This window comes from Nycticebus coucang, chromosome 3 (genome assembly GCF_027406575.1).
Source record: "Nycticebus coucang isolate mNycCou1 chromosome 3, mNycCou1.pri, whole genome shotgun sequence".
In the NCBI taxonomy this organism is placed as follows: Eukaryota; Metazoa; Chordata; class Mammalia; order Primates; family Lorisidae; genus Nycticebus; species Nycticebus coucang.
In genome coordinates this window covers 129,532,560-129,541,510 of record NC_069782.1, presented here as the reverse complement: position 1 = coordinate 129,541,510, position 8,951 = coordinate 129,532,560, and the positions used below count along the sequence as shown (strand labels likewise).

The 8,951-nt window shown below is 42.7% G+C and overlaps 1 non-coding gene across 1 annotated transcript; it reads right to left on the bottom strand.

Annotated features, from left to right (window-relative positions):
* Positions 1-1,977: 1,977 nt before the first annotated feature.
* On the bottom strand, positions 1,978-2,084 carry LOC128582698 (U6 spliceosomal RNA). Its single transcript, XR_008379145.1, has one exon. It is a non-coding gene; the product is annotated as a U6 spliceosomal RNA (small nuclear RNA).
* Between the last annotated feature and the right edge of the window lie 6,867 nt (positions 2,085-8,951).

Genomic DNA, 8,951 nt, shown 5'->3' with positions numbered 1-8,951 from the left:
TACTTACCACATTAGTGATCTTTTAAAAATGTAAATCTGTTTAAAACACTTCATTGGTTTTCTACTGCACTTGGGATAAAGTCTCTGTTTCTTACCGTGGCTTACAATGCCCTCTGTACCCCAGCCTCTCCTCTCCTAGCTTATATCTTTACGTTATCTTTGGCCACCCTTCCTCCAGCTTCTCACTGCTCTTATGATTCTCTACTTTTAGAGCCTTAGTAGATCCTTTTCTCTCTGCCTAGCAGACTGTGCTGCCCCCTCCCTTTTCCCACTGACCTTTCCTAGGTCACTTAGCTAATTGCTATTTTCTTTTTTGTAGTTTTTGGCCAGGGCCAGGTTTGAACCCTCTACCTCTGGTACATGGGGCCAGCACCCTACTCCCTTGAGCCACAGGCGCTGCCCTAATTGCTATTTTCTTCAAGCCTCCAGTTTACCAGGTTAGTTCCCCATTTTATACCTAATCTAAGTGCCTTTGGTTTCTCATTTTGTGACATACATCATATTTGTACTGTGATGCTCCCTGAAGATAGGACCATTGTCCATCCAGTTCACTGCCATCTCCCTAGGAGAGTATTTGTTGGTATTTGTTAATTGAACATGTCACATAAATCATAAATAGCAGATGTTTAAAGGACTCTTTCTTTAAAGGTTGCTGACTTTCAGGCAATTGATGTACATTTGAATACTTACTGGATGCTGTACTCCAGTGGTGTTTTTGTTTGTTTGTGTTACTTCCCAATCTATGTCACAAGTCATGAACTTCAGAGCATGCAGGAGAAGTGGAGACATGACAGATTGATGGAGAATATTGCTTTTTCCAACAAATATTTGCAACCTTCAGTAGCCTTCATATCACACTGTATAGACAATAACTCAACCTATAATTTCTAAAAAAAAAAAAAAAAGTCAGGAGCTAGCTAAACAAAGGTAGTAGAAGCAAGATGATAATAGACTTGACCCTCCAAATGTTTTATCCTAAATCAGTTAATCATTTGCCATATCACCTAGCAAAATCTCTTTCTCAGTTTTTCCATGTTAAATGAATATCACAGTATGAGTTTCTTACCAAGGAGAAAAAAGAATAATAATTAAAAGGTCATGGGCGGCGCCTGTGGCTCAGTGAGTAGGGCGCCGGCCCCATGTGCTGAGGGTGGCGGGTTCAAACCCAGCCCCGGCCAAACTGCAACAGAAAAATAGCCGGGCGTTGTGGCGGGCGCCTGTAGTCCCAGCTGCTCGGGAGGCTGAGGCAAGAGAATCGCGTAAGCCCAAGAGTTAGAGGTTGCTGTGAGCCGTGTGACGTCATGGCACTCTACCGAGGGCGGTACAGTGAGACTCTGTCTCTACAAAAAAAAAAAAGTCGTGTAACAAGTAAACCCTTATTGTTTTCAGATGCAAAATAAGTGTTTTCTAATAGTGAATTAATATTAATTCAGATTATGTTCATATTCTCTATAATAAAAGTTAATCAATATTGCTCTTCTTTCTCTTCCTCTACCTTTTTTGCTTCCTTCCTCTGCCCTCTTCTCCTCTTTTCTTCCCTCCCCTGCCTTCCCTTCTTCAACAATTTTAATCCTAAAGCCTCAGGATAAGCAAGGTAGGAGTCTTCATGGTGGAAGAGGGTGTGGGGAGCAGTGGTACTTAGAAAGGGGATCTGGGGGCTGAGCAGGACAAGGGTATCCTGGTTTCAGTGAGTGCTGAAACCTGAGTGGGTTGAAGAGAGTGTCCCAGGGTGTGTAACTGGGACTTAAACATGTGAGCTAGAGTCCACATGAATGAGCATGTGGTCGGTGTGGTCAGAGCTGGGGCAGGGAGAAGAGATGGCCCCCGGCATTTGTGCTGAGGGATGGCTCTTCCCACACCACCACTTTCTGGTGTGGAACCCAGAAGAGCTTGAGAATTCTAAATTCAAATCTAACCTTCTAGGTTATGAAAGCATATGTGTCAAGGGCAAGGGAAAGAACATATCTATTTTTTGTTTTAAATATGGAACGTTTCATGAATTTGCGTGTCATCCTTGCACAGGGGCCATGCTAATCTTCTCTGTATGGTTCCAATTTTAGTATATGTGCTGCCAAAGCAAGCACTGGGAATAATGTATTTATATCCCATTTTATTTAACAATTCATTAGCTTGATTTGTATATTTTAAGTATTTAAATACGTGTATGTGGACCTTCATTTGTTCTCTTGCTGTGGCCCTGCAAATGGTAGAATAGGCCTATGGCATATTCTCCTGGAACCCTGTGTTTCCGACCTCATTGTAAAAAGTGAAATTAGGAAAGTGTCATTTAAAAAGCCCTCTGGACCTATCTGTGCCTTTCATCACAGTATTTTAAACTACTTGCAAACATTGCATAAGCCAACTTGGCACATGAGTAGTTCAGTTATGGGAACAACCAGCCTGTGCCAAGTAGTTACTTTAGAGAACCAAAGGTCAGTGACTGGAGATGGTATGACCTGGTTCAACTGGATGCAGCTCCCTGTACTATCCAGCCCTTATGTCAACTCTATGCAGATTGAACCTAAGTGCTTTTGCACATGCGCTTCCAAGTAAGTCCCCTTGTTCTTTAAGAGCAAAACTATCATGTTCAATTTTCTGAAGTTTCACATATTGAAACTGATCAGTTTGTATTTTTTTTTTTTTTTTTGAGACAGAGTCTCACTTTGTCACCCTGGGTAGAGTACTGTGGTGTCATAGCTCACAGCAACTTCAGACTCTTGGGCTCAAGTGATTCTCTTGCCTCAGCCTCCCAGGTAGCTGGACTACAGTCCCCCACCACATGCCCAGCTATTTTTAGAGACGGGGTCTCACTCTTGCTCTGGCTGTTCTCAAACTGGTGAGCTCAGGTAATCCACCCATCTTGGCCTCCCAAAGTGCTAAGATTATAGGCATGAGTCACTGCGCCCAGCCTGACAGTTTGTATTTTTGTGAAAAGTTTGAATTTGAAACTAACCTAATTCTCTCTCTCCTTTCTTCCCTCCTTCCTCTTGACAAGGTACATAGACATTTGTTTCAGAAGAAGACAGTTACTGAGAATTTCTTTAGCAGTAAACAAAGTAAATAAACTTTTTTTTTTTTTGAGAAAGAGTCTGTCACCCCAGGTAGAGTGTGGTGGCATCATCATAGCTTACTGTAACCACAAACTCCTGGGCTCCAGCAGTCCTTCTGCCTCAGCCTCTCAAGTACTGGAACTACCATGCACAGCTAATTTTTTTTATTTTTGGTGAAGATGGGGTGTTGCTCTTGTTCAAGCTGGTCTTTTAACTCCTGACCTTCAAGCAGTCCTCCTGCTTCCACCTCCCAGAGTGCTAGGATTAAAGGCATGAACCAGCACACTGTGTAAGCAAACTTTTTATAGGAAGAAAGTAGACAAGTTTATGGACTCAGAGTCCAGGAATTTTGCTTTTCTTTTTTTTTTTATTGTTGGGGATTCATTGAGGGTACAATAAGCCAGGTTACACTGATTGCAATTGTTAGGTAAAGTCCCTCTTGCAATCATGTCTTGCCCCCATTAAGTGTGACACACACCAAGGCCCCACCCCCCTCCCGGAATTTTGCTTTTCATCTCATTTCTTTTTTTTTTTTTTGTAGAGACAGAGTCTCACTGTACCGCCCTCGGGTAGAGTGCCGTGGTGTCACACGGCTCACAGCAACCTCTAACTCTCGGGCTTACGCGATTCTCTTGCCTCAGCCTCCCGAGTAGCTGGGACTACAGGCACCCGCCACAACGCCCGGCTATTTTTTTTTTTTTTTTTGTTGTTGTTGTTGCAGTTTGGCCGGGGCCGGGTTTGAACCCGCCACCCTCGGCATATGGAGCCGGCGCCCTACTCACTGAGCCACAGGCGCCGCCCCTTCATCTCATTTCTAAGAGGGTCCCACTGTGTGCTCTTAAGTGACTTCTATAGCTTCTTCATGCCTTTTTCTTTCTTTCTTTTTTTTTTTTTTGTAGAGAGAGTCTCACTTTATTGCCCTCAGTAGAGTGCCGTGGCGTCACACACCTCACAGCAACCTCCAGCTCTTGGGCTTACATGATTCTCTTGCCTCAGCCTCCCGAGTAGCTGGGACTACAGGCGCCCGCCACAACGCCCTGCTATTTTTTTGTTGCAGTTTGGCCGGGGTTGGGCTTGAACCCGCCACCCTCAGCATATGGGGCCGGCGCCCTACTCACTGAGCCACAGGTGCCGCCTTCATGCCTTTTTCTTAATCTCAGCTGACACAGCTCACACGTCGCTTACTGCCCAAAGGAAGTGCTATCTGCATAAACTAAATAAAGAAAGAGAAGTACAAAATGTCATGTGAATATGTTTTATTCATGAGGAACAGTATGAAAGCCATGTAAAGAAAGAACTATTGGTCACAGAGGGTGTTTTTTCCCAGCCTCACCCACATACTGACAACAATCTCAGCCAGTTGTGTCCTCTCTGATTACAAAGAGGTAACACAAAAAAGTTCTGGCTGCAGCAGAGTCCTGGTTCACTTAAAAAGACCAATTAGGGAGGCAAGACTGAGGGGCAGTCACAAGGACAAAGGTCCCTTCCAGTTATAAGATTCTAAAATTTCAATTTTTTGAGAGTTTGGGAGTAAAGATGCTCAGCTGAACAGGAGAAGCATCCCACTTTTACCTGCCAGTGTAGAAAACCTGTCATAGCCCCATACACCTGAGATTGAATTTGATACCTTGTCTTCATCTGGGCTTAAGTCAGTGGTGATCACACAGATTACAAATATAGGATTTTTAAAAATGTATTAGTTTTGTTTGGATGAATACACAAATATTGGTAAGTATGTCTTTTATTGCCATCACAAAAAGCTTGACCAAAACCTCTTTCTTTCACTGAATCTTTCATTTAATTACTGGGCTAGGGAGGAAGGCATTGAGTTATTTTATTTTATTTTATTTTTTGACACAAGAGTCTTCCTTATAATTCACTCCGTTACCCAGGCTGGAGTGCTGTGGTGTCAGCCTAGCTCACAACTTCCAAGTCCTGAGTTCAAGCAATCCTCTTGCCTCAGCCTCCTGAGTAACTGAGACTACAGGTACTTGCCACAATGCCCAGCTAATTTTTCTATGTTGGGTACAGACAGGGTCTTGCCTTGCTCGGGTTGGTCTCAAACTCCTGAGCTCAAGAGATCTTCCCACCTTGGCCTCCCAGAGTGCTAGGATTACAGGCCTGAGCCACCACACCTGGCCAGATATATAGATTTCTGAAGCCAAAGATAACCGAAGAAAGCCATTCAGTGTTATACCAAGAACAGGAATATGAGGGAGCTGATGTTTATTCCTTCCTAGAGAGAGGAAAGAATGGGATGAATCCATAGATCACTACGGCAAAAATTAATCAGATACCTTGAGGGGAAAAGAAAGAAAGAAAATAGAGAAAGGAAAGAGAGAAATAAGATTAAAAAACAAACAACAAAAACCACATAGATCACTTATAGAGAAGGGAAAGGAAGAGCCAAAAAGAATAAGATGAGGGTGACACCTGTGGCTCAAAGGAGTAGGGTGCCAGCCCCATATACAGGAGGTGGTGGGTTAAACCCAGCCCTGGCCAAAAACTGCAAAAAAAAAAGAATAAGATGAGTAAATTCTTGTGTTTTCCTCCTGATCCACGTTGTAACTAATTCATTACAAAAAGAGCCTTTCTGGGCGGCGCCTGTGGCTCAACGGGTAGGGCGCCGGTCCCGTATGCCGGAGGTGGCGGGTTCAAGCCCAGCCCCGGCCAAAAATAAAAAAAAAATAAAAAAAAAAAAAAAGAGCCTTTCTGTGAAATGCTTAAAGAAATAAAAGAAAATTGCAGTTGTTATTACAGATGTCTTCATAATGAGGATCTTTTTTTTCTAGAATCCTCCTCCACCTTGGTCTTAATACACAAGTGGAATTTCTCACATGAAGGTAACTGAGAGATTCTTGCCTGCAAGAATCTGCAAATACTTGTCTCTTTTCTTCCTTAATGAAAGATTGCTATTTCCCCTTCAATTCTTTGTAAAGGCCTCTCATGTAGACCTGTTAGATTTTGATCCCTAACCCAGCTTTTGCAGGTAAGACATGTCCGGTAACTCAAGTGGCAACATCTATATAGAGATGCAATCCTTCAAAGACAGAAAGATATCTAAGGGATATCTTTCATGTCTGCGGTCTTTGCCAACCTTAAATCTGGGAAGGTTGCAGTTTAGGTTTTGTTTTTTTGTTTTTTTTGTAGAGACAGAGTCTCCCTTTATGGCCCTCGGTAGAGTGTCGTGGCCTCACACAGCTCACAGCAACCTCCACCTCCTGGGCTTAAGCGATTCTCTTGCCTCAGCCTCCCGAGTAGCTAGGACTACAGGCGCCCGCCACAACGCCCGGCTATTTTTTGGTTGCAGTTTGGCCGGGGCCGGGTTTGAACCCGCCACCGTCGGTATATGGGGCCGGCGCCTTACCAACTGAGCCACAGGCGCCGCCCTGCAGTTTAGGTTTTAACACAGAGGATTTATTAATCAATATGGAAATATTTTCACCTAAGTTTGTATAGCTTTCTGATTTCATCTATATAGCTAATGTCATGAAATAAATATATATAAAATGCTATTTAAAAAAAAAAAAAAGAAACCCTATTTCATACAGACCTGTAGTTAATAGCTAATACATATTTCTCACAAAATCCTAGAGCACACCAAATGTCCTGTTTCAACATGGGGTGGGAGTCTAGTTTGAAAAATTGTCTGACATGTGGTAGGCATTCGATCACCAGTATCCATGGAGTATTAAATGAATTTTCTCTGCCAAGTTCAACTGCTAACTCCCTTTATCAGTTTCTGTACTAATAAAAGTACTCCCAAAGTCTAAGTAAAGGCTATGACACTTTTCTTATAATTCTAAGTAACTTGTATTCACTTATAAAAACGTTTTAAAAATGTAAGACATTGTTTATGTTAAAAAGCTTAAAGCTAGGCTGGGCATGGTGGCTCACACTTACAATCCTAGCACTCTGGAAGGCTGAAGGCAGGTAGATTGCTTGAGCTAAGGAGTTGGAGACCAGCCTGAGCAAGAGCAAGACCCTATCTCTACTGAAAAATAAAAATAAAAAACTAGCCAGGCATTGTGGTGGGCACTTCTAGTTATGGCTACTCAGGAGGCTGAAGCAACAGGATTGCTTGAGCCCAAGAGTTGGAGAGTTGGAGGTTGCTGTGAGCTATGATGGCCATGGCATTCTACCCAGGGCGGCAATGTCTGAAAATAAAAAAATAAAAAAAAAACTTAAAGCTGATAGTGTTTGATTAACCTGTACTTTTTTTTTTTTTGTAGAGACAGAGTCTCACTTTATGGCCCTCGGTAGAGAGCCGTGGCCTCACACAGCTCACAGCAACCTCCAACTCCTGGGCTTAAGCGATTCTCTTGCCTCAGCCTCCCGAGCAGTTGGGACTACAGGCGCGCGCCACAACGCCCGGCTATTTTTTGGTTGCAGTTTGGCCGGGGCCAGGTTTGAACCCGCCACCCTCGGCATATGGGGCCGGCGCCTTACCGACTGAGCCACAGGCACCGCCCGATTAACCTGTACTTTTAGATGAAGACTCATCATAAGAGAGAATATATTAAACTCCAGCTACCAGGTCCTGAATTGCTTCCTTCCTCATCTTGCACCAACATGCAATTTTTTTTTTTATTCTGCTGATGTGTATAAATTATTTATTTATTTATTTTTATTTTTGTGAGACAGAGTCTTGCTTTGTTGCCCAGGCTAGAATATAGTGGCGTCAGCCTAGTTCACAGTAACCTCCAACTCCAGGGCGCAAGCCATCTTTCTGCCTTAGCCTTCTGAGTAGCTAGCTGGCACTAAAGGCTCCTGCCATGGTACCTGGCTAATTTTTCTATTTTTAGTAGAGTTGGGGTTTCACTCTTGCTCAGGCTAGTCTCAAACTCCTGAGCTCAAGGGATCCTCCCACCTCAGACTCCCAGAGTGCTAGAATTACAGGTGTGAGCCAATGAGCCTAGTCTTTGATCATTCCATTAAATATTGAGGTCTACCCCTGCCAATAACTCCTGATTTCTCATTTCCTCCTGTACATTTTTTTGCCCAGTACTTTTAAGCCTTACCTGTCTAATACCTATTATGTAATCTATATACTTAATCCTAATTTTTATAATTTCTTTCCCTATCGTGTGGCACACACACACATGCAAATGTAAACACCACAAGTGCAAGGATATTTTATTTCGCTCACTGATGTATCTCAAGTGTTTAAATGGTACCGAGCACAACGAGGCGCCCAATGAATATATTAGGATGCATAGGTTCCAAGAAACTACAAGAACATTACAGGATAAAGAAGACTCTTTGAATACATCCACATGCTTCTTCCCCATACCATAGTAACATAACAGTCATGGGGTTTTTTGAGAGATGCAATTCTTCAAAGACAAAAAGAATGGGACAAGATGCCACAGTAAGATTTTGGAAGCTGGAAAATGAATGGCTAAGTAATAACTGTCTTAATAGAACTGGAAACTTGAAACTCAAGCAGCCAGTGGGGAGAGCCAAAAAGCATCATACTCGTGGATGAGTAAGTATGTGATAGCAGTGGCAGTGGGGATGGTAAAAAAGAGAAAATTCTTTTTTAACCCCAGTTTTTTTCCTTATTGGTTATTAATTTCCAATACTTTCTTAAACCCAAAAAGGCTCATGTGATACTTTAATACCACATAAATTTTATCAAAAGACAAAATAAATATTTTATGACTCCCCTGATAAGCATTGGGAATAACCATAAATACAGTAGAACCTCTGTAAGTTGACCACCCACGGGACTGTAACAAACTGGTCAATGTATGGAGGTGGTCAACATAGGAACTAGGCCTACCATACTGATAAGGTACATGTGGTGAATGTTCCATCTACGAAAATCAGGTCAATTTAAGGAGGTGGTCAGTGTAGGGAGGCAGTCAACTATGGAGGTTCTACTGTAGTTCAGTCATA